Source organism: Lepisosteus platostomus, chromosome 2 (assembly GCF_059453375.1).
Source record: "Lepisosteus platostomus isolate fLepPlt1 chromosome 2, fLepPlt1.hap1, whole genome shotgun sequence".
Taxonomy (NCBI): Eukaryota; Metazoa; Chordata; class Actinopteri; order Semionotiformes; family Lepisosteidae; genus Lepisosteus; species Lepisosteus platostomus.
In genome coordinates this window covers 20,334,397-20,356,171 of record NC_142612.1, presented here as the reverse complement: position 1 = coordinate 20,356,171, position 21,775 = coordinate 20,334,397, and the positions used below count along the sequence as shown (strand labels likewise).

At 35.2% G+C, this 21,775-nt stretch overlaps 1 protein-coding gene across 1 annotated transcript in view; it reads left to right on the top strand.

The window, feature by feature from the left end:
* Positions 1–21,775, top strand: part of diaph3 (diaphanous-related formin 3) — a 459,783-nt gene that overhangs the window by 421,686 nt on the left and 16,322 nt on the right. The window lies entirely within an intron of this gene.

Genomic DNA, 21,775 nt, shown 5'->3' with positions numbered 1-21,775 from the left:
TGGTCATTAAAAATCCCAGGGCGCTTCTCGAAAAGAGTAGGGGTGTAACCCCGACGTCCTGGTCAAATTTCCCATTGGCCCTTACCAATCATGGCCTCCTAATAGTCCCCCTCTATGAATTGGCTACATTACTCTGCTCTCCTCCCCACTGATATCTGATGTGTGGTGAGCGTTCTGGCGCACTAAGGCTGCCGTCACATCATTCAGGTGGATGCTGCACATTGGTGGTGGTGGAGGGGAGTCCCCATTACCTGTAAAGCACTTTAAGTGGAGTGTCCGGAAAAGCGCTATATAAGTGTAAGCAATTAATTAATTATTAATATTATTCTAATTTAGATTACAGGGTTTTAAATGCTGCCTGTAGCTAGAGCATTTATATCTCGCTGAGTTGTGTTGGGAAGCAGTTCTGGAGCTAAAATGTGTAGAAGTCTTTTTGAATGCTAGCTTGAAAACAATGTTCTACATGCCTTTAAGATTTAATTGCATCTATACTGCTCTCTGAAACCAGGATTAAGTGATTTATGATGAAAAGTGCTAATACTTACTCCTTTCTCTTACATTAGATTCAGTGTTTATTGTACAAGACACATTTTGTGATACTGCATAAGAATTTCAATATGGTCCATCAGTGTTCTGTTTTTGTTTGCTTGTTTGAAAATTAAGTTGACTTTAACGCTGATTTTAACTTGATTTAACGGTGATCTTTCCATTCAGAATAAAGAAGCACCAATCTGATGTATGTTTTCAAACAATAATCACCAACAAGAATCTAAGTATTAAATTATAAGTCCAGAAAGACCTTTAAGAAATTGTCCTTTACCACTTTGTTTTCATATACTTACTGTCTTGATACACATCATGATTTTTATTTTCAAATACCATGCAGAAGTGAGAATTCTATCTCAGAAGTGCTTTCATTAATCAAATGTTTCCTGTTGTGTAGTCACCACTTTATGCATGCCATCATGATACCCTTTAATTTCTGTCAGTATTTTCACCCTTTCTTCTTTTATCTCAACATGTTTTACAGTTCAGGACACTCACTTCAGCTGTGCATCTACTACTGGCATTTCCCTTGCATACAACAGAGTGAATTTGAAAGTCGCATCCTTGTGACCAATTGCTTTCAGTTTTTTAAAAGCTACTGTTTTCTTCCACAAAGCATTGTGTTTTTGTTTTACGTTGAAATATATCCATTATGATTAGCTTACAAAGGTTTTATATTTGATGTAATATATGGTAGTTCTCATTTTGGAAGAGATTTATTTAAAATCTGAGTGTGGTGCACTTTATTAAAGTCTGCCTCACTAAGTCGTTTTTTGCTGGCCTTCAGTCTGGCTCTTATCATGCTCTGTTCTTAATCAGACATAATGCAGCATAATCCTTTTCCTAAGTAGTGCTGCTTTACTACAGCATATTTTGCACCTCTTACTGTAATCTTTTACAGGCTGTTACAGATCGTGTTTCTCAGTGTCCTGAAAGTGGAAGAGAAAAACTTGCTAATAACTTTATATGCGGTTTTTGCATCCATACTGTTTTTTTTATTATTTTGAGATTAACATCATGTGTTTTGCTTGATTTATTCCCTAATAAATACAACATGTGGATATTTTGTGTTTGACCTTCTGAAATTAGTAATAATAACTTTTATAACACTTGTACCACTACGGAGTCTGAAGAAAAAAAATGTATTTTAGCTGCTTATTTCTCACTTTCCAGCTGCATTATAATAGGCTAGTGAATCATGTACTAGGACTACAAATGTTTAAATCTCATTTCAGGGTATGTAATTAATGCTTTTATTTATCATACAATAAATTCATTGCATATGCAGAGAATGTACTAAATACACAGCCTGTTAAATTCTAAGCTATTTCTACATTTAAAACATTTTTTAAAAAAAATTTGTATGAGCTAAAAAATCCATATCATTTATATTGGTTTAATGTTATGAAAAATCATAATTTCACCAGAGAATTTAGTTGTGTTAGATGTGTTAGATACATCTACTTGACTTGTTTCTTGATATCTTGTTCCTTCATTGATTTTTTTTTCTTTTCTTTCTTTTTTCTTTTTTTTCTTTTCTTTTTTTCCTTCAATGTTTAAAAAAACATTAATCAATAGTTGTGTAGACATTTTAAATTGTATTGATAAAACCTTTGATTTGCAAAGCTTCTCAGTTACGGTATGAGTACACAAAATGCTGAATGGTAGATACTGTGGTGAATTGGTTTGTTTCTGGAATTGTTATATGATATATCGTTCTGTCTTTGCAAAGCATTTAGGGGACAGTTGTCTCGGCTGCTGTACAATGTACAAATAATATTATAGAAGTACATGTAGCTCAAAAGCTCTGCAGTTTGCATGCTTGCAGTGTTGACTGAATATTGTGACAAGATTATGTGTGGCATGTCTGTTGGTCTTGTTCTTGTATGGTTCAGGGAAAAAAGGCCCTATTCTCCCCTGTGAAATGGTAAACAGTTGCCCTCTGAAAAAAGGGCAAAGAATGTGAGCCACCTGCATAGCATGAGTCCCTGTTGATTGGGAGATGGTTATGCCTCATTGAAAGCCTGTGGAATGTTCACTGCAGTGTTGCATTAGATTACAAAGCCATTAGTTTTCCTGCATTTCTGACAATTGAACTCGAGCATTGGTAAGGTTATGAATAATTCATAAAATTGATTCTGTCTGCAGATGGAAACATTTCTGTTAATTTTGTCTTGTATGTCAATTATCAAAGTGCATTTGACATGCTTGACCCTTCTGAGTATTGATTATATTGATTCAGCACTTCAGTTGTTGGAAATGGGTAACTGTTGATGTAGTACTTCATGTATTAATTGCACAAAGGTTATATCAGTAGAAAAAGTTTTCATTAAAGTTACAACAATGGAGCAATTTTATACATCAGTGGTTAAATCATAAAGAAGAGCTTTTGGTATAACAGAGGGAAAAATTCCTTTTTTTCTTTTTATGCAAAGATATAATTGTATTTGAAATGTATACAGTAACTCATATTTAATATAGCTTTACCAGTATTTTTAATCATTTACCGAAAAGGTAGAATTATGATGTGTGAGCCAGCATACTCACATATTAGATTTTTCTTTAAATTGTTGACAGTTTTCAGTGTTATCACTGACACTCTTTTTGCATTTGCTCTGAAATATTTGTTATCTTTAGTAAATATATCCTATCCTATTTAAAATTCTATCAATATCCTTGCCCTTGTTCTTTTCTCTGTTCAAGCAATCTCCTGTGTCCTCTAGAAGTTTTTATTATTCTTCTTGTCCAATGCAAAGATAAACAAAATATTATAGTGAATAAGCACTGGTACAGTAGTTTGTAATTTCCCTTTTAGAAGGAAAGCTGGACAATTTGAAGATATAGGTTAATGGAAAAGAGTTCCAAAGGTAGGGAATTAAAGTTAAAATGAAGATGTTTGTAAATTAAGCATTATTAAATTCAGCAGCCCCCATTTCTACCACACTTCTGTGCTTGTGAGAAGAAGAAAGATCATGAAAAAAAGACCGTACTCTGTAAGCTCTCGCTAAGGCTAACTCATCTGGCTCCAATTTAGCCCAAACAGCTCTGCAAAAATTCACAGCACGATACGTTACTATCTATTGTTTCACAAATCATCTCCACATCAAAAAAATGTTTCAATAGCAGTTGTTTCAGTAATATTATAGAGATCATTATTCCAAGAATCCTGTGCAGACTTTCTACAGCATTCTCCTCAGGAACTCAACCAGTACCTAGATGCATAAAGGAAACCAAATTTTCTAGATAAAAAAGTATACTAAGCTACAAGTGCAGATGAAAACTATGTGAAAATCACTGAAAGAGTGCAGATTATTTTTATTACATCATATATAAAAACTATGTGATATTGGATAATAGAAAATTAAAAGGAAATATAAGACATGTTAAAAGAGTACTTTACACAGGATTTTGCAATAGAGGTCATGTTTCATGTTATAGAATGATCTCTGTCAGAATTGGGACATTTTTAACATAAGTGATATTGAGGTCCTACAGGGGAATGGCATCTGAAAACTAATAAGCATCTGCATCCAAAGACAGCATTCTCCTAGTCGTACTTAAGCGGCGGAGAATATGTTATTCATAAACCTCTAGATAAAACATTTTAGCTCTCACTAAGCACAAGAGCTGTATCCACAGATTGGAAGCCCACAAGGGTAACTCATAAAAAGGGGGACAAAATGAACGAGGAAACACAGACAAATCTCTTTTTTTCTTTTACTGGTAAACTTATGGAAAAGACTGAGCAAAATTTGATGTATACAATGGGTATAGAAAGTCACCACCCTCTTTCAAAATATTCAAAATATTCACCTTTTGTTGCCCAAAAAGAAGACATATAAAGTCATACTTTTTCCATTTTTATTTGCAAATTGTACCTTGCAGCATCCAAATGAAAAAAGAAAGCAACATTTCTGGAAAAAAAGTAGAATAACTGGGTTGGATAAGAGAACACCCCCCTGAGTTAATACTTGGTGGAAGCCCCTTTTGCTTGAATTACAGCCTTGAGTTGGATACATGTTTGGATACATCTTCACCAACTTTGCACACCCAGAGGGAGGAATATTTGCCTCTTCCTCCTTACAGAATTGTTCAAGCTCAGTCAAACTGCGTGGTGACCGTTGATGGACTACCCCCTTCAAGTCATTCCAAAGACTTTCGATGGGATTTAGGTTGGGGCTCTCACTAGGCCACTCAAGGACATTCACCTTCCTATCCTTCAGTCACTGTATGGTTGCTTTGGGTCATTGTTGAAGTGGGACATGTATATATCTCACTTATCCAACATCAAAGTATCACCACTTAAGCACATTGTGAGAGGTGTTGATGGGGTCTGTTAATTTAGCCTCAAACAAAGTTACACTAAGATGCCATAAAGCTGACTTGCTTTGGCAGCCCCAGTGGCTTAACGCTACATAATAAAAGACAGGAACTACACCCACAAACAGGAAAAAGCTGACCAATGTCTGCTGCTTATCAAAGGACAGAACCTAGAGCAAGACAGAGTAGGACAAATAGTAATAGTAACAGGACAAGCACTCAGATTGTGAAACAAACTTTCTTCTGACTGTATATAAGAGCTGGGAAATCCTTGCAGTTTGTCTGTTCTACGGGGCAGACCTGGCGCGCATTGTTGGACTTATTGAGCTCAATAAAACTGAATCTGCACAAGACTGTGTCCTGCCCCACTGATGAAGAATTTCCCACAACATTGTCATGTTGAAAGGTGAACCATCTTCCCATTTTTATCTTTCTGACTGAGGGCTGCAGGTTTTCTTCAAGAATTTGCCTGATTTTGGTGATTTTTTCGCAAAACATAAACAAGACTTGATGTGGCTTTTTTTGAGGAGTGGCTTTTTTCTTGCCACCCTCCCATACAGACCAGATTTGTGGAGCGCTTGTGATATTGACGCATGCACAGTGACCAGTTTTTGCCATAAAAGCCTGTAACTCATTCAAAGTTGCCATCGGCTCTTGGTAGCCTCTCTGATCAGTCTCTTTCTTGCTCTGTCATCCAGTTTGGAGGGACGGAAAGGTCTGGGTGGTGCCATACGCCTTCCACTTCTTAATGATGGTCTTGACTGCTCCATGGGATATTTCAAGCCTTTAAAATCTTTTTATGCCCATCTCCTGACCTGTGCCTTTCCACAGCTTTATCTCGATGTTCTTTTGAAGGCACCTTTCTGCCCATAGTGGATTCTTTGCTTTGAAATGCACTTCCAAGCAGTGGAATTCTCTAGAAACAGCTGCTTTTATTCTGAACTCATCAAAATCAGCACAATTGATCACAGGTGGGAGTCAGTTAGTTTGTTGTGTGATCTGTATGGTGATTGGTTATACCTGAACAAGCTTACAAATGTAATTGTAAAGGGGGTGTTCACTTATCCAAATAAGGTATTTTACTGTTGTAATATTAATTCATTTTCAGAATATTTTATTTTATTTTCACTTGACTAATGTGGATTACTGTGTGTAAATAAAAATGGAAGAAGCCTAATTGATTTATTTATTTTTATTTTCAGTGTCATACAACGAAAGGTACAAATTTTGAAAGGGGTGGTGTCTTTCTATACCCACTGTACCTTCAAACCAATAACATTTTAAAAGACAACCAATGTGTTTTAAATGGAAGATGATGAATTAATAAAATTCTTGATGTCACTACAGGGCAAAAAATATACTCAAGAGCTTTTGAAAAAGATGTTCGTTTAGGAAATTGTGTTCAGTTTTGTTTATGTAATCACAAAAATTAGCATTAGAAAATTCTCAAAGACTTGTCATAAAGGATAAGATGAAGGAAATACATCTCAGAGGAGACTGAGAGAAGATTTGATCCTGTTGTATAAAACGCTATGGTGTATAGATCCTGTCAACCCATGAAACAATTTTAGATGCAGTAGTGAGACAAGGAAATGGGAAACTAAAAGCGAACTTATTTAGGCAGAAAATAGGAAGTGCTTCTTCATACAGAGTTGTGGGTGTCTGAAACATGTTTCCTAGTCAGGTGAGACTTAGATTCTTTGCTCTTTCAATAAATGATAGGACAAAGTTTTTGATTCACTAAGCTACCGAATGAACAAGCTAAGCAGTTCTTATTAATGTTATGTTATTCATCTTTTATGTTCTTACATTCTTAATTGTGTGTCTTTAAAAAGGTATAAAAGAACAGGTTAATATTGTACTGACTTGTTGTGATAATCCTCATAATATTGCACAAAGCATAATAGTAATTTTACTTACCTATTGTAATTTTAATACTTTTTTAAATAATGTGTAGGGATAGATGCTTGTCACCATGAATCTAAAGTTGTTTGAGCATTATATGCTGTCAGTAACAAAAGGTTGTACAGACAAATCTCAATGCATAGTTTTAAATATTTCAATGTGCTGGTTCAAATATATTTAGGCTAAATATAGACACATTTTTTCATGTATATATACATCACTTTTTCATTGTGTGGTACATAAATGATTACAACTGCTTCTTCAGGTACATTTTAAGACTATATGGCAATTGATTTCTTAAGCTAAATTTGTTAGGATAAAAGAAGCAGTTATCTTCTGTAGCCAGTTGCTCTACAATAATTATGTCTGTGTGGGTGGGTTATTGGACAGACTCCATCTCCTTCAATATCATCTTGCTCCTCCCCATTAATTTACACTAAAACCTGCATCTGTTCCTAGCTAAGAGGTCACATACTGTTTTTGAATGTGTGCATTCATACTATTAAATAGTTAGATTAATTACCTGAACTCTATATAATAATATTTTAGCTAAATGTTAATTAGTAAATATTCTGTTAAGCAGATTCCATGGACCTGGGGTCTCTAACTCCAGTGCTTTAGGGCCTCTGGTTTTTATCTTATGTGAGCTCATCAGTAGCTAATTAAACTAATGACTTAGTTGAGAAGACTGATTTAACCCGTTTCCCAAGTCATGCACAGGTGATGGTTAAAAGAGATGTTTTAAAAGTTCTTAATACTGTAGCTGAGGGCACTGGTGGTAGTTAATTCAGTAATATTGTGTCTTTAGCATATACAGTATTAGTGATCAAACTTTGCAAGTTACTTTTTTCACTAACGATATGAGTATGTTTTGTACTTGATAGAGTTTACAGTGCTGAGAAAACGTTTGTGAACCTATTGATGGGCATGATAATTTCTTACTATAATACCCGTTGTTTATATAAAACCAATATTTTCTCACATAATCAAAAGAGTCATTCATTGTTTTTTGGGCCACAATGGTACATGAAGTAGAAAAAATACAATAATTAAGAATCAGTGTATGTGTAATAATAAGTTTTCCCATAGTAAACTAAGCATAATTAAAGGGGTAATTAGAATCTGTTAAATGTTTGACAAACAAGGACCAAGACTGAGTATCCATGTCCTATGGTCAGAAACCTTTTGGCTTTCACTGTACAGGTTAGTGGAAACATGTCATGCCACAATGAAAGATTTCAGAAAACCTCAGAAAAAGAGCAGTTAATGCTTATCAATCGGGTTACAAAACCGTTTTTTAGTACTCCATCCATGCTCCGTACTCCATCCATCCACTGTCAGACAGGTGGTCTACAGTTGTAAAATGTTCAAGACCATGGTAACTCTACCCAGGACCTTTCATTTCAGAAAATGATCCTGGTCAGATGTTCTCTGGATAGATAAGACAAAAATTGAACTTTTTGGAAACAACGAGGAAACTTTTGAATGGGAAAAACCAAATAACTGCCTTCCTATCAGTTCAAGGAGTTTGGCTATTCGCCAGCGGCCATTTGGGTAATTGTAGGTGTCTGCGATGGTTGTCTGTTTAGCAGTCTAACTGCCTGGGGGAAGAAGCTATTTCGAAACATGTTGGTCTTGGTCTGTATAAAGTACTTCGGTTTTGTTTTCTGGATGGTAGTAGATAGTAGGGAGAACAAGTTGTGGTTAGGGTGACTGGGGTCCCTGAGGGTAGGCCCGGCCTTCTGGAGGCATCTAACAGAGTAGATATCCTCGATGTTCGATAGAGCGCAGCCGGTAGTGTTTTGTGCCAGTTTCACCACCCTCTTGAGTACCTTGCGCAGGCGTTGCAGTGATGCAGCCGGTAAGGATGCTTTCAGTGGTGCACCTGTATTAATTGGTCAGGATGTGAGATGGCATGCTGAACTTTTTTAGTCTGCGGAGAAAGAATAGACGCTGCCTGCTGTCTTAGTTATGAGGTTGGTGTGGTGGGTCCAGGTTACATTGTCTGTGATGTTGACACCTAGGAATTTGAAACTGTTGACTCTCTCCACTGCGGCCTGCTGATGTGAATGGGGCATGGTCTGTTCCTTGATCCTTCCTGTAGTCCACGATCAACTCCTTAGTTTTGCTGGTACTCAGAGAGAGGTTGTTGTCCTGACACCTTGCTGTCAGCGTTTCTACCTCCTCCCTGTACGTGGACTCATCACTGTTTTTGATCAAGCCAATGATTGTTGTATCGTCCGCAAACTTAAAGATTGAGTTTGTTTTGTTTCAAGTGATGCAGTTGTGGGTGAATAGGAAGTAGAAGAGAGGTTATTCCCCCTGGTTTACTGGGATTTTCTTTGCTGGTTATGTGTTAATGACTTTGAACCATGCGTAAAATGAATTTAGTTCATCGGGGGGAAAGAGGGGTGTGTCGTATTGCCGAGTTTCGCTTTATAGTCTGTGATGGTGCGGATTCCATTTCACGTATTCCGAGTGTCCTGGTAGTTGTGATAGTGTGATTCTAGTTTTACTCTGTAGTTATATTTGGCTTTTTTATGGCTTTTCTGAGATCTGATCTAAGAGTTGTAGGTGGATGTTCTAGCTCTGAGTTTAGCTAGTACTTCACCATTTACCCACAGTTTTTGATTTGGATATGAGCAAATCCAGTAATCCTGGGGACAACATCTTCTATGCATTTTCTGATATAGCTAGTAGGATACAGTAGTCCACGTACAGTTTACTCGTCCCGGCAGCTTAGCGAAAAATCCGCCAGTCAGTGTTGGCAAAGCAGTGACTTTTGAATGGGAAAAACCAAATAACTGCCTTCCTATCAGTTCAAGGAGTCCGATTCCTCTGACCGGCGCTGGGTGGTCCTTGTTGCAGGGTTCTCCTGCTTGAGTTTCTGCCTATAGGCAGGGAGTAGCAGGATGGAGATGTGATCTGCCGAATTGCCGAAAGGAGGTTGGGGGAAGGCTTTGTAGCCATCCCGGGAGGGAGTGTAAACATTGTCCAACGTGTTTGTTCTGCTCGTCAGGCAATTTATATGCTGATGCAGGTTTGGCATGATTTTCTTCAGGTTCGCACCATTGAAGTCCTCCACTGTGATGAATGCACCTTCAGGGTATGAGTTTTCATGTCTGCTTAGGTGTTCCTGTAGTTCCTCCAGAGCTCTTGTGGTGTTTGCCTGCAGCGGAGTATACACCGCTATGTACTACATCCATCCATTTTCAGTATCTTCTTACTCCAATAATAGGATGGTGAGCCAGGGCCTAACCTACCAGACAATGTTTTTGGACTCTTAGTGGAAACTCTAGCACCCAGAGAAACCCCATGCTTGGATTTGGGGAAAATGGCACAATAACCATAAGGCACATCACACTGCTGACCTCTCTTTGTTACAGATTAATGAAAAATATTTTACAAAAATTAAAGACTGAAAGGGTAGATTTACAGACGTTCAAAAAGGAAACACTTACTGCTAAACCTAAACTTTAGATGGCTCCAGTTTTAATATTAATAGATATTAATAGGTGACATGCTAAGGAGCCATGATGTGTTAATTAATAAGCAGGTCTGAATCCTCATCCAAATCTAAATCTCAAATGGGAGAGGCTGGCCTGAAAGTTCTCTCTAATTACATTAACTCCTACATTATCCAAACCCTAAGATATATGTCCATAATCAAGGGTCTATAGCTTATATGACTGTCATCAAATTAATACATTGTTTATATATATTCTGTGCATGGCAAGTATTGTATTTAGTAGGCACCTGAAGTGTAGCATAAGCCATTTTTTCACGAAGCTACATCAAGCAAGTTAACACAAAAAATCTCAAGGTCCGTTTACTACAAATTTCAAATTTGTCTTGTATTCCGAACAAGTTTTATTATTATTCAAATCCAACTAAATACATCCATTCCAACCCAACAAATAATGCTTCATTACAACTCCAAATATGTGCTCTGTGTTTATTAGATGTTTTCTGATTTAATTACAGTTCTTACTGAGTCCTTTCTAAAGCAAAACCTCAGGTGCTTGTGTTTTAGTTTACTTGCATATAAAACTTCCATGCTGGAAATCCCATGGTTTTGAGTCACAGCAAACACATTGTAATGAAATTCAATTTTTTTAAAAGACTGTAGCTTTATCAACAAAAAACGCAAGGCAATTTTGTAGTAAATAGGTTGAATAGTGACAGTCATTTAAAGAACTGGCAGTCTGAATGGGGTAAGCAGAATATGTAGGGCCACAGTCATGCACCAATGGCTTCTTTAATCATGCATGCAAGGTCATTGTCAGGCAGTACGAAGCCAGGCAGCCTCCTCGCTTGCACAATGCAGCTGCCCCTTAACTGTGTTCACTAACTCACAGAATAAACTTAATTATTCTGGCAGAGCTGCCAGCAGGGGTGTAACTGCCAGGTTTATTTCTGTTTACATTTTTTATTTTGATTTTTTATGTCTTATGCCACAGAAATACTATATGACTACTAAATAACTCATTAATATATTTCATTATTCTAATAGACAAGTATGTAAAAAAAGGTTTCACCTGTGTATCATTATCTGTCGGTTACACATATACAACCTAATGATTTAATAAGAATTGCTTTCATTCATGCTTTTCCATTGATAGAATTTGTTGTTGTACAGACACATCTTGGTGTAAACAAGACTTTACCTTCAGTCGTTGATAAAATAGAAATAATTTGTATTATGTAAACAGTATGTAGTATTTGTAGCTTTTTAAAATATCAATTTCTTGTAATAATACCTTCTAAATCAAGGTAAAGTAATAAGTCAAGATAATCACTCACATTATTAGGGCCATTTTAATCAGGAGCTAAGAAGTTAATTTTATTAAATACTATTTCAACATTTCCTTTAGTAGATACTGTATCAGGTCAGTCGGCAAATTTATAGGGGCCTATTTTAATATTATTAATGTTTCTGCATCCAATTAACAAAAAATAATTGAAGAAAAACTAACAATTGTTTTGCAGATCTCAAATTCAAGGTAGCCTAAATATAGCATTGTTCTGAGTGATTTCCTGCATAATTATTGTTGTGGACTAGCAAATAATGTCTGACATAAATTTTCATTTTTCTTTATTCAAAGCATTTCTTTTCACTCTGGGGTTCATGGTAAGTGAAATGAGTGTCTATCGTTTCTACCACTCAGAAAAAAGGCAAACAAATGTGAAGGTTGTTGTTTTTTATTGTTAGAATGGCTTGCTGGATGAAGTGTCAAGCATATGAACAGAAAGTGATGTGCAATTAACAAGTACTTAAGAACAAAATTGAAAAACAATATAGATTTATTGTCCTTTTTTCCCATTTGTCAGGTTTTATACAAACTGGTGTACAGAAGAAATGCCTTTCTTTTTTAAAAGAAAGACAATCATTAAAGCTTAATTTAAAAAGTACAGCTGCACTTTATTAGTTTATTTGTTTATCAATATTTATCACCTGATTGACAAAGGCCGAAAATCAGTTTTCTGTATTGTGTTATTAATTTTGTCAATTCTCCTCCAAAATGTGAAAGCTAAAAATTATAGTGGTTTTCATCTAACTTTACATTGATATTGATACTTGTAAAAATAATATTAATATATAAATTAATAGCAGAAATAATATATGCTTAATTATATGTCAGCTGTTTCTCTAATAAAATAGTATGTGCATTACACCAAATTTAGTTCTGTTTTAATGCAAAGTTTAAGAATTCATAACATGCCAGAGGGAAAAAGAGGTTTATTTATTGTGACATCTTTGAGGAGATCAGAATCATGGTGAGGTCCCAGTTGGGTCATGACCACTCTGACAAGGATCTAGGAGATTATTGTGGTTGGCGTTCTCAACCCAGATCCTGCAAAACCCAGACATAGGGTGCAAATGCAATTTCTGTTTAGCAATACAGTGAGAGGGTTTTGTCTTTTACTATTTAAATTCTTGCTCCAAGCGAAAAGTTGTCAGAATCTGTCACAGGACTCCATTCAGTGTAACTGACACTTCAGACTGAGGCGCTCTGAGACATATTAATGTACCTGTTTCTGTGATTTAACTTAACCACTGGTTTCCCTCATAAGCATTGCTCTAAGGAAATCATTGCTAAATGGTAAGGCACTCTGTACTTCTGTGTATGTCTACAAAGGATTAAGATTAAAAGCAGAGCCAGGTAAATATGATTTATTTACAGGCAGAAGGAGAAGATTAGGTATTCACTGAGGTGCATGTAGTATGCTATCAATGTATTGCAGTCTCAGGCAATCAGGACCTGCCTGCTACTTGCTGAATTCACTATATTAAACACAGCTTAAGTTTACAAACCAGTGAAGAATACAAAACAATAATTCTTGGTCTTTAATAAAAGTAAAATAATATGAAGGGTTTACATAAACACACGAGCAAGGTTACAAGCAAGAGGAGGCCAATTGGCTCATCATTGGTTGTTAGCAGTTAAGTGATCTGAGGATTTCAATTCAGCTGCTTTTTCAAAGGAGGCAGGGTATCAGCTTCAACAACATAGCTGGTAATTTGTTCTGCACTCCCGCAACACAACACTGTGTAAAGAAGAGCCTCCTGTTTTCAGTTTTAAATGTTTCTACTTGTCTGCTGTGGTTCATGTTTCACTGTTGATTCTGGAGAAGTTCATTGATTTGACTTTGTCAGTGCCTTTGAGTATTTTGAATCCTTTAATCACGTCCCTTCATATTCTTCTCAGTTCAAGACTAAAAAAAAAAAGATTAACTTCTTTTAGCCTGTCAGAGTAGGAAATTCATTTGACCCTGAATGTGTATCCATTCACTCCTCCCTGGATTGATTCCAGACCACTAGAATATTTTTGTAGCATGATGACTTGTACAGTACTTGTGCAGTATTATAAAGGAAGGTTTAGTAGTGTATTGTACAATTTTAACATGTGCATTACCCTCAAAGAATTAGGGCAGAAAACTGTTATTTTTTATTAACAGTCAAGCAATATGTATTTGTAATAATGAGATTAATATAAATGATCCAATATCAAGTATATTTCAGGTACTGTATATCTATGCATACATTTCATCACATTTTATCTCCAATCCAATGATTTCAAATGACTCTGAATATTAGAAAATATTCAGTTTAAGTAAACTTCACAATAAATATGGAAGTATTTTATTCTACATTCAAAATGTTTCTTGAATTACACCTCAAACATAGCCCTGCCTATCTTTTTTGTTATTTTGATGAGGCATTAGAAATAATAACCAAGGTATAATGTTTAAACATTTAAGTAAATAATAGTAGTCAGCTCTGACACCAGCCTGAGTATAAGCAATTTATAAAAGTTAAGTTATAATACATCCACAATGGCCAGGGAATGTGTCTCTAATATCCTTTGTGGTCAGATAGCTTCTTTAATGTTTCATAATTTGGTGTTGAGAAGAAGGAGTTAAGAAAACAAACTGGTCCCTAACAAAATGCAATCAATACAAGAAAGAGAACGAGAAAGAGAACACTTGCAGGGTAGTTAACACAACCCATTAACAACAGCTAACCTGAATAGTTCCACAAATGTAAAACTATAGCTCCTTTCCCAGATTTACTGTAGCTTGATCTGAAAGATTTATTGTAGCTTGTAACTCACTCTTTGCTGTCTTGCCACTTCTCTCCCCCTGCTTTATACTGTAGGTGTGCATATTTGGTAGAATTGTTTTCAGCAAAGTACTTACCCTGAATTGCTCTAGTAAAATGCCTAGCTTTATAACTGGGTGCAAATGTACTGTGTGCAGTTCTGTATGTATTAGCTAAAAAATATAGAGTATCTTATCAACCACAAGGTCATATAAACTACTGGACATCTTCTGGAAGTGTCCAACCTGATAAGTGGCCCTGCATCTTGTTTCTATCTCTTGTCTCTCTAGACTGTTATCTAGATAGGTAACAACTATAATGATGTCTGGTGTAGGGGAAGTTCCTGTCTAAGATTAGCAGCATTAATTAATGAAAATGAAAGCACACCATAATATGTATAGTCTATTTTAAATGCTACTATTGTGTAATATTTCTTGTTGCCTACAGAATGTCATCTGCCCAGTGTTTTGTACCACAAATAATTTAAGAATTTACATTTTCTTAAGATTAAATTTCATCAAACGTTTTCTCAAGATTAAAGTATGCCATATCATATGCTCTGAATATCTCCTAGACTCTTATAGCCATACAAGTGATCTTCCCTTTTACTTCTATTTATCATTTCCATTATCTTTGATGTAATCAAAGTAAGATGTATTGATCTATAATAACTTTGGTACCGAGCCCTTTTTCCATTCATTGGGTCTTAGCCCTGTCTTGATTGACTGGAAGCTGCTTTTGTTTATGTTCTATGAATACTGTTTCTTGTTGTATAATTGGTAGAAGACCATCAGGCCATGGAGAATTGTTTAAGTGCTTTAAATGCCTCTAAAGCTTCTGCTTATTCTGTTCTAATACTGTTTAATATATAGCTTTGTCTTTCCTCAGCCTGAGGCATGTTGTCATTTTCTTCCTTGGTAAACATAAATATAAATGAAATAATTTAATATGTTAGGCATTTCCCTTTCATCATCTATATGTTTCCTGAGACATTTTTATTAATCCTTTTTAATTTCTTTGCATTTGTAGTATTGAAATAAGCTAGAATTTTATATTTTAGTCTTCATCTCAATATTCTTTTCTTTTTCCCTTTCTATTTCCCTTTTTAACGTTTGTCATCTGTGTTTCATTGTATTCTCATTTGTTTACATTGATTTGTTTTTTTTTTTAATAAAGTTCTTTCTTCTCATGTTTTTAACTGATTAATTATACAGTTTGGATCACTTCTCCCTAGATTTTGTATTCTCTAGGAACGAACCTGTTCTGCACTAAAATCATACTCTTCTGATTTCAAATCCCATTATACTTTTGAACTCTGTCTCAATTGTCTCAATTATTCATAGCCTCTGTTTTTTTTTTTTTGGAATTTAAACATTTCTGACAAACTTTTGTAATTCAGATAGCTTCCATTTTAATAGCTTTTCATAGCTTAATTTTGGTCTCATCTGACCACAGAATCTTTAAGCAAAACATAAACGAGACTTGATGTGGCTTTTTTAAAGGAGTGTTTTTTTTTTTCTTGCCACCCTCCCATACAAGCCAGATTTGTGGAGTGCTTGTGATATTGTTGTCACACGCACACAGTGACCAGTCTCTGCCATAAAAGCCTGTAGCTCCTTCAAAGTTGCCATCGGCCTCTTGGTAGCCTCTCTGATCAGTCTCCTTCTTGCTCTGTCATCCAGTTTGGAGGGACGGCCTGATCTATTTAAGGTCTGGGTGGTGCCATACACCTTCCACTTCCACATGATGGTCTTGACTGTGCTCCATGGGATACTTAAAGCCTTTGATATCTTTTTATACCCATCTCCTGACTTGTGCCTTTCCGCAACTTTATCTCGAAGTTGTTTTGAAAGCACCTTTCTGCCCATAGTGGATTCTTTACTTTGAAATGTGCTTCCAAGCTAGAAACATCAGCTTTTATTCTGAGCTAATCAACATCAGCACAATTGATCACAGGTGGGAGCCAGTTAGTTTTTTGTGTGATCTATAAGGTGATTGGTTATACCTGAGGAAGTTTACAAATGCAATTGTAAGGGGAGTGTTCATTTATCCAAATAAGGTATTTTACTGATGTAATATTAATTAATTTTCAGAATGTTTAGAATTGTATTTTCACTTGGGTAATTAAACAAGCCTGATTTAATTTGTTTTTGTTTTCAGAGTGTCATACAACAAAAGGTACAAATTTTGAAAGGGGTTCGTGACTTTCTATACCCACTGTACCTGTATGACTCACAATATTAGGTGATTGTATTAACAGATGCGGTTTATTTTGTCACCGAAATACTATACAGAAATTGCAACATAAAACAAAATTACTAGTTTTCTGATTACTACATGTAAACGTTTTTTATTGTTAATTATTGTATACACTATATGATGCTTATAAAACTGGTAATTTATTATCTTTTTTACATTATGATAAATCGTGTTTGGAATAGTCAATGTAGTAGTGATGTTGAAAACTGTTTTATGTTCAACTTTGTTCAACCAGTTGTTGCTAGTATATGATCATCACATAAATGAACTAACCCTAACAACTTAATTAACATTTAATTTAGATTTTCTATAGTAGCTATTTCACTGTCGACCACATGCAGCTACAGTGTACTCTTAAGGTAAGAATTCCAACCATTTTCTACCTGCAGCACACTTTGTAAACATTTTTGAAGCTCACTGCATACCACTTTGTCAGAAGCCAAATATTAATAATTAAGGCATTTTAACCACATTCTTGATGTGCTGAAGTAAATGTGAAAAGAAAATAATGTAATTTACGGTAAATAGCCTTTTGAGATTTTAGTAAAGTGATCTGGATTTTTGACTGGTGATTGTTATTTTAACATGATTTAAATAATTTATTTTGTTGTTGTTTTTAAAGTTTTTTACACACATACATGACCTCAGCTGACAGCACACCAGTGTGCAGCAACTTGGTGGTTGGGAATTGTAAGTTTTCACTGCGCTTCCTGGCAGTATTATAGAGTACTGCCAGGACTCTATAATATAGGGACACATTTCCCTGGTGTGAAATGCAGTCCTGCATTTCACACCAGGGTAAGAATAAGAACAAGATGCCACGTCACCTCTGCACTTTGTGATGGCTACCATAAAACACCTACAGACACCTCACATGTTTTAGATGGCTGCACTTGTAGATGTATACAGATTTAAACAAAAATCTGCTGGAATTCAGGGAAATATTTATTTTGTAAGACTATTAACCATTAATATAACCAATTATGGCACATCTCCTTTGAATAATTAGGTCACAATAATAATTCTGACAAACTCAAGAACAGTAAATATCTGCAGATTTATTTTTTAGAAGAGCATGGATTATTCTTCATACTATGCACTTAAAGAAATGTAAGGAACTCTCCTACTGTGTTCCCTAGGGAGAATAATAAAACCTTTTAGTTGTTAAGCAAAATGACTTGAAACTTCAAATCAAGCCTGTCAGAAGTTTTGAAATATTACAGAGTGGTGCAAGTAATTGGCTGCTCCTAGTACAGTTGCTGAATTAAATCAACCTTTTATTAACAGGCCATATGGGCCAATGTAGGGTATGGTCTGAAAAAAATAAATATTATTTTCCCAATTTTTGGTCCACTGACGTCTACTCAAAATGAAAGAATGTGATTTCTAGCTAAGTTTTTTTTTATTTGTAGGAGTATTGTACAGTGAAAATAGTTTTACCTTGCATTGTGAGAGAATTCATAATTTTCTCACATGATAAAAAATAATTGCAAAGAAAAGATTAATCTGTATTCTATCTATAATCTAACTTAAACTGTTAATAAATGAGTTAATTTTCTGCGATGAAGTGTGTAGCTTCCAGGGTGTACTTTGTCTTGCAACCATTGCTTCCCGTGGTAGGTCTGGCTCCCTCACGACCCTGAATTGGATAAAATGGTTGAAAAATGTTTGGATGAGTTATTTTTTTCTCTGTACATTTCTTGTGATACTGTATTGGCTATTTTTATAAATTCTGAAATAATTCAATCACCATTTCATTCTTTGCTGCTTTTTGATTGCTTTAACAATGAGTAAGATCTTCAGAAAGGTCCATTGATACAGGCATTACTGTGTAATATAGTGAGCTTGATTCATGTTTATGTCTATAATGAATAAAGGTAATGGACATGACTTACAAAAACTGCAGCTTTAAATCGATAACGTAGTCAGAAATAAATTTCAAATAAATATCTGGATTGTGAGAACTTTTTACATGGACAATAATAACACGTAATTTATTGTAAACAGATGTACAGTATAGTACTTCAAACTATATTCTTTGTAATAGTGTTCAATGAATGTTTCATGGCAGCATCTTAAATGCAATTATTTTTTAAAGAATAACCACCTCTTATGAGGTAATACTTTGCAAGTTTATATGACTCCTTTAATCTTCTTGCAGTTTGGTGGTGGAGAAATGAAGAGGGAATAGCTTAAAAAACAAATATTTATTATACTAGCTAGCACAAACAGAAGACATAAAGCACATAAGCTAATATTTACAAACTGCTATTTTCAATAGGAGTTCATCACTGTACATTCACCCTTCTCACCTGCATTCCTAACACTGATAAATCTGATGCACTTAGAACTGGACACAAATCTTTGTAAGGGTAAATATTACTGTTTTGATTAAAGATATCTCCACACCGGAGCCTGTTCTCTTAACCAGTGCTAAAAAGGAAACAACTTTTCTGTAATTCCAACCAGATTTTATCCCTAATAAAAATGCATTTAATAGAGAAGTGTGACAGATTTTGTGTTGCAGATTTAAAATAATTTAAATAGGTCAAGCAAATTGACAATGCATTCAATACCCTAAATTTTGTTTAAGTTCCTCCAATATTCAATAACTGGTTTCAGTTCATCATAGAGGGATCCAAAGCAAAGACTGGGCTATCGGCCTAAAATAATTGGTCCTGTCTTGGCTCTTTTTTTTTTTGGCTCTCCTGCGTAAATACTTTCTCTTGACTTTTGTAAACTTCATCACATCATAAGATGAGCTACAGGTCAAGGTCTAGAAATTTCCAGCCAGATACCTAATACCTCATCTCTTCTCCAAGAGCAAACCCAATCTTTTAGTTATAGTACTTACTGTTTATAGTATTTATAGTACTGTTAATGGGAAAACACATAAACAAATCCCTTTTATCTAGCCATCCCCAACATACATGTACTGGTGCCTGGGTTGGAGGTGAATCCCTTCTAAAATAAAGTGACACTGTAAGAATTATTTTCAATACCTCCTAGGAAGCATGATATCATAGCTTTTGAAAAGTTGTAAAGATTTAGGGTGCTATAAAGTATTTTGCCAAACATGGTTAACTTTCTGCAATAAGATGCATATTTTTTGTAAACTTTGCAAAGAACTATCTGTAAATATTATTGACAGTCTGCCAGCATCAGTGAGCATTGCAGTTATGTGATTTCACTGACATTGTTACAGGTTTTGAAAGTGAATGCTGCTGTTGTAGTTCCCATTAACTGCATTAATTAATGTTTATATTTCCAAACCTGTGCTGCATTATTATATTGTGGTGTTCTGAAGATGGAACAAATGCTCAAAGGCTAAGAAATGAGTTAAGATTTCTTGTCTCTCTATTTTGAATCTAAGCATATTTCATAATATTAATGGAAAATTATGCATGAAGCATCTTTTAACTGTTCGAGAGGAAATTTTAATGCATGTGTTATTGAATTATATGTACATTTTAGGTAGTTTCACCTACCTGATCTTTGGTACTGAGCACTGAGGTGAGTTTTTATCACAAACCTGCGAAAGTTTAACGTTAAACACTGAAGATTAAAATGCTGTTATATTTTTATTGGACATTTTTAATATATTCGTCAATATTGTTAATGATACCAAAGGCTTGCGTATGCTGGAAGTCAAGAAGAACACTCAAACGCAAGTCTTCAATTTACATTCACACCATGTTCCTTTGCATTTTATGATACCTGCTTGATTAACATATAACGAAGGAGAAATTAAAAAATAAAAATGTTCAACTTGGCCTACCAGCTTGGTTGTAATTGAAGATGGAAATACATGGATATTTATGTGAATAAAATAGCTTTGTGCAAGTAGAGGTACCTGCTAGGATTGCTTTTTAGTTTGATAACTGTGTTGAAGAAAGAGGCTGTTAGGATTTTTCATTTTGCAATTGCTTACCATCTCTGGGGGCATCAAGTACAATCACGTGTTTTACAGTGCTCAGTTGATGGTTTGCAACCAGTTATTATGCCACTATTTGCTGTTCAGTGTCATTCTTTCCAAGCATGATAATTACATAGCACACACATCATGTCTTACCTAAGCATTCCTGGTATAGAACACCATAAGTCACACTATTAGCCACGTGTCTTTAAGAATCTTTCCTGGAATAATAGTATACAGCTATCATTGCTAGTAATGGAAGATAACACTCATTAATCGGTAGTTTGATCTTGGTGCAATAACAGTAGTTTGCAACACTGTACAGAGAGTAGAGCTTACCATCTACAACTTACTTACTGGCATATTTTCACAGATGGTTTTACTATACCGCATTAGAATTTGAATTATGGATATTAAATTAGTATGATTCAGGATGTACAAATTGTTTCACAAAAGGTGCACACAGTACATTCTCAAATTTTGCATGTTTGTAGTTTAGTATATTTGGAAGCATATTTCAGAATCTCTAAAGTCCCACGACTGTACATTTACAAATGAAAAATGGACATCCAGAATGAATGAGATGGTAAAGGCGCTCACCTCAGCACATGTTTTGCTCAGTTTGGTTCAAGCTAACTTGACGGGGGTTTCTTGCCAGCACACAATTAGCTGAGCTCCACTGAGGTTAGGATAGAAACGTGGCACAAGGGCCGTCTCAGCTCTCAGCAAACACAGCGACCATTGCATCCTCCTGGGGACTTGTAGTTTTGATGTGGAGCGGCAAGTTTCTCCATCAAACTGCTCTAAACATCCTGTATGGGGCTTTGATTTCCTTATACTCTGTGTGTTGGTGTAAAGTTGGCAGTCAGGAGCTAATACATAAAAACCACAACTGGCAATACCAAATTTTAATAGAATGCAAATAATGACCAGAAGACATTGTATACGTAATGTATTATTTATTGTAATAATTATTATTTTTATCCAAATATGAACAATTAGCTTGGAGTGGAAAGAAGAAACAAACTTAGAAGCCTTGAAAAGATTTGATAGGACACTGGATTTTCCAATTTTGTTTTTGTGCCTGTTTTTTAAGAGGAATCATCTTTCTTGTTGTGTTGGGCACTGAATAGAAGTCTTCTCCTTCAGCAGTTTCATAAGCACTGTTAACTAATCTGCTTGTGTTTAAAATGCACTAAGCTTCAAAAACAGTGGATAAACAAAGA